The sequence below is a fragment of the Helianthus annuus genome, chromosome 7 (genome assembly GCF_002127325.2).
Source record: "Helianthus annuus cultivar XRQ/B chromosome 7, HanXRQr2.0-SUNRISE, whole genome shotgun sequence".
Taxonomy (NCBI): Eukaryota; Viridiplantae; Streptophyta; class Magnoliopsida; order Asterales; family Asteraceae; genus Helianthus; species Helianthus annuus.
The window spans coordinates 141356652-141360836 of record NC_035439.2 but is presented as its reverse complement, the minus strand read 5'-3'; the positions used below and the strand labels follow the sequence as shown (position 1 = coordinate 141360836).

Below are 4185 nucleotides of genomic sequence, written 5' to 3'. Positions count from 1 at the left end.
CTTACAAGTTTCATGTTTCTAGTAAATAAAGATGTGATTTTTAGATCCCTTTACTTGATTGAAGTACAACCGGTGAAAGACATAAAAGAACCTGATTTTTGAGACAGTTGGCAAAGTGTTTATTTACTCTAAATAGCTTACTTTTTGAATATGATTATTCATGTTACAACAATAATCACTTTGAAAATGCACATCCAAACACCCTGGCTGGCTAAACAGCTTACTATCTGTGAGTGTTTGTATATTTCATACATTATGCCAAAATAAAACATAAATATTCGCTAAAAGTATCTGAGCTCGATTCGCGTAAAGTGTAATATGTAGAAAGAACGAAATTAAAATTCGCTTCGTTTAAATTTTTACCGGGTCTGGCTTTGACCGACGTTGACTGCTGTTGACCCGCAGTTTGACTGTTTACTTTTGTTGACTGAAGTTGAACGAAAGTTGTTCGCGTTGACTGTGTCTGACCCGAACATAAACCGAAATGTGTTGATCGATCACTTTTGACCTGACCCGCTTGACCCGAACCGGAACGAATCCGCGCAGGAACCGTATTGAACCAAACACCCTAACAATAGCCACCACTATCACTGCCGTTAAATTCCGGCAGTTATATGTCGTCGTCGACCTCCGGTCACCGCCGTTGTCAGCCACCCGCGCCAACACCAACAAAACCAAAATGCAGGGGAAGCTAGGTTAGCACTTGTAAAGCTGACAAGTTTACCCGAGAGAAAAGAAAATGAAAGAAACTTACTAAATCCTTGTCGTCAGTCGTCGAAACCACCCCGTACCAGCGTGTCAACGCCGCTTTGTCGCCGGAATTCCACCGGAAACCTTGTGCATCTAAATCTGATGCGGAATTCCCGCACCCCAGCCGTCGATTGCCGAAATCTGGGTCGCCGGAGGAGGATTCACCGCCTGTCGGCCTTTGCGCCGCCACGGGGGAGGTTGTCGGCCTCCCCTTTCTCTCGCCGATCTCTCTCTCATCTCGTTCCATCCCTTGCTGCCGTATTCTTGTCGTCGTGCGCCACCACCCGAGGGTGGTGGCCGATCGTTTACCCGAGAAGGGGGGGTGTTGTGTGGGCGGTGTGAGGGGGTAGGAGAAGGACAGGAGGTTGGAGGTTGGTGTGCGGCCGAAGAAGAAACCGGAGCTAGCCGGTCCGTCGCCGGAAATACGGCACCGGTTGCCGGAGCTCGAGAGAGGAGGCAGAGGATGAGAGGTGTCGGCTGCAATGTGGGTCTTGAGTTTTCCAAACGCCGTTACCGTCAACGTACTGTTTCTCGGTTATGTTACAAATTAATACATATACTAGGGTTTTACAACCCACGCGATGCGTCGGGGACTAATCTGTTATAAGGACTGCATCATATGGAAACCAATAGGTGTCGTTCAAGCAAAACTATGGAAATTGCTACAAAAGTGCCTCTACATTATGCATGTATGCATATGTGCTTTTATAGTGATCTCCATTGAAGCTGTCTAAAGCATATGAAATATAAGTTTGTGTACATGCACTATACATGCCAAATAACAAAGATCTATCTACATATGAAGTGATGCTCATACTGTTAAAAATGGGAGCTTCAAAGTGACATCTTACTCGCTTTAAGATGCTTGAAAGTGACATTCTCAATACAAAAGTACCTAATATAGTGGGGTCTTGCCTGAAATTAACTACATTTTATAGCTTCATTGGCTTGCCTTTCCCAAGACCTCACAAGTTTTTTCTTGTTTTCAGTGTGGACGGGTCGCCTATTCTCATTAGACAAACAAAAAAGTTACTTATTTTTTTAAAACTGAGAAAACGAAATGAAGAAATGGTTTCTTCTTTTTTATTATGGTAATAGTTTTTACATAATTAAAATAAAATTGCAGATCTGATCTGCAGCACACATGTTTCTCATGCGAATTCACAATAAGATAAACACATGCATAACAATAGCAAAGTGTGTATATATGTCAACTGTAAGCAAAGGTTAGTAATTCCATTTTAGTTGGTCTCCGATAATCTGATTGATAATTGGATAAAAGAAAAGTAAAGTTTGTTGAAATGGAATGAATGGGTTGGGTCAAAAGTCTGTAGAGAGTATTTTCAGCGCTTCATGCTTCTAAATCAGTTTATTAAAAAAAATTGGATCATTGATATACGAATTTGGTTTTTTTTTTTAAACTTATGTCGGAATCCATCAAAAGGCAAACGTTGAAAATAACCTTATGAAGAAACTCCCGTAAAGGGACCCGAAAATTGAAAGAAAAAAATGTTTCGTGCAAAAGAAAAAAATGACGTGAATTTAGTTACGACAAAAAGCTTATTAAGGCAAGCACCCTAACTAAACAAATAACATGACAATTAAAAATAACATTGCAATAAATATCCAACGGCGGTAAAAAGAGTAAAGGGGTAAACATACATTTTGAAAGAGGTTCGAAAAAAAAAACCTAGTACTAACAAAAATCGAATAAAATGACATGTGAAGCAAATATTATCGTATGACATAAACGTAGTCACTAAGCAGCCTATTTCCCTAAACAAATTTAACCCAAAATGAAGAAGAGACAACCAAAACCAATGGCATCACAATCCCACCATCTTCCGTTGCATAGTGGAAACAGATCTAACAAAGCACATGTTAATTTCAATTCCATTTTTCTGATGAATTAACATGTTACTACAAGACTGAGTTATCTATTGTCTTTCAGGTTATGCGATTCAGTGGACCCCTTTTAATGATTTGGAATTAATTTAATACACATTTCTTCTTTCCTGCGGTGAAGTTCAAGTAAGTCTCAACCAATATAGTGGCTATAGTCTTAATCAACTGATGACCAAGAGCGACACAAATGAAATAAAAGAAGAGCAAATCAAGAAGCACGTAGTCAGGCAAGTAAAGTCACAAGTCGAACAAAAAAATACCTATGTTGGTGGGAAATATGAACACCGATGGTAGTAGAGGTCGTGAGGCGATCTTGATGCATAGTTAAGAATCAAAGATGAAATGAAGTTTTGAGCGCCGCAACTAGGGGTGCAAACGAGCCGAGCCGAGCCGAGCCCGAGCTCGACCAGGCTCGAGCTCGAGCTCGTTTAACATATGAAAGCTCGAGCTCGAGCTCGGCTCGATTCGAGTTTTATTTCTGAAGCTCGAGCTCGGCTCGAAGGTAATTTTTCAAGCTCGAGCTCGGCTCGGGCTCGACTCGTTTAGTATTTTTTTTATTAATTTATATTAATTATAATTATTATTATACATATAATTTAGTTATTTTTTATATTTATATAAATGGTAATTATTATTATATAAATATATGTTTAATATATTAATAAAAAATATATAAATAGAAAGCTCGATTAGGCTCGCGAGCCGGCTCGAGCTCGATAAGCAAAGCTCGGGCTCGGGCTCGTTTACTAAACGAGCTTGTTTTTAGGCTCGGGCTCGAGCTCGAGCTCGTTTAAGCTCGGCTCGTTCGAGCTTTTTTTCGAGCCAAGCTCGAGTAGGTCGCGAGTAGCTCGGCTCGTTTGCACCCCTAGCCGCAACGATCAAAACAACAAAGCTTCAATATGACGACCTCAATTTTAGGGTTGTCGTCTGGTCTGAAAAGGGATTTTTCATATTAGGGTGTTTTTTTGGGGAAAACTGAACTCATACAAAGCGCTTGTAAGCATCAATTCGTAGAAACAATTCAATAGGAAGAGTAATTGAAGGGTGTTTCGTTACCTAAGCGCGCATCGATTGGTCGAGCAACAGAGCGGCCGTCGGATCTTGAATCGTCGGACATGGATTGATAATAATTGATGATTACCCGAGAAAGCAACATGTCTGCAGATTTTGATTGGGGTAACAATGAAAATAAATCGGAAAGATGAAGCAGCGCAGAGAAACATGGAGATCTAGGGTTACAGCACCCCCATTGTCACTCAACTATACTTCGCTACAACTGTGGAGATGAAAGTACAAAAGAGAAAGAACGTAGGGTGCAAAACACAAAGTCGAGCCCACCGACTTTGTGTTTTAAGATAGATAGATAATATGAGCTAGTTTTTGCCCGTCCGTGTTGCGGGGCAATAAGCCGAATATTTTTTCTCATAACATGTATGTCTGTACAGAGGGCAAAATCGTAATTATATTTTAAATTGAAGGCGAAATCATAATTTTAAAATCATATTTGAGCCAGGGGAGAAACATAATTTC

The 4185-nt window shown here is 40.3% G+C and overlaps 1 long non-coding RNA gene across 1 annotated transcript; it reads right to left on the bottom strand.

Moving 5' to 3' along the window:
* Positions 1–1409: 1409 nt before the first annotated feature.
* On the bottom strand, positions 1410–3920 carry LOC110868863. The gene is made up of 2 exons (XR_002552843.2): positions 3712–3920; positions 1410–1753 (listed from the first exon to the last, which is right to left on the bottom strand). It is a non-coding gene; the product is annotated as an uncharacterized LOC110868863 (long non-coding RNA).
* Between the last annotated feature and the right edge of the window lie 265 nt (positions 3921–4185).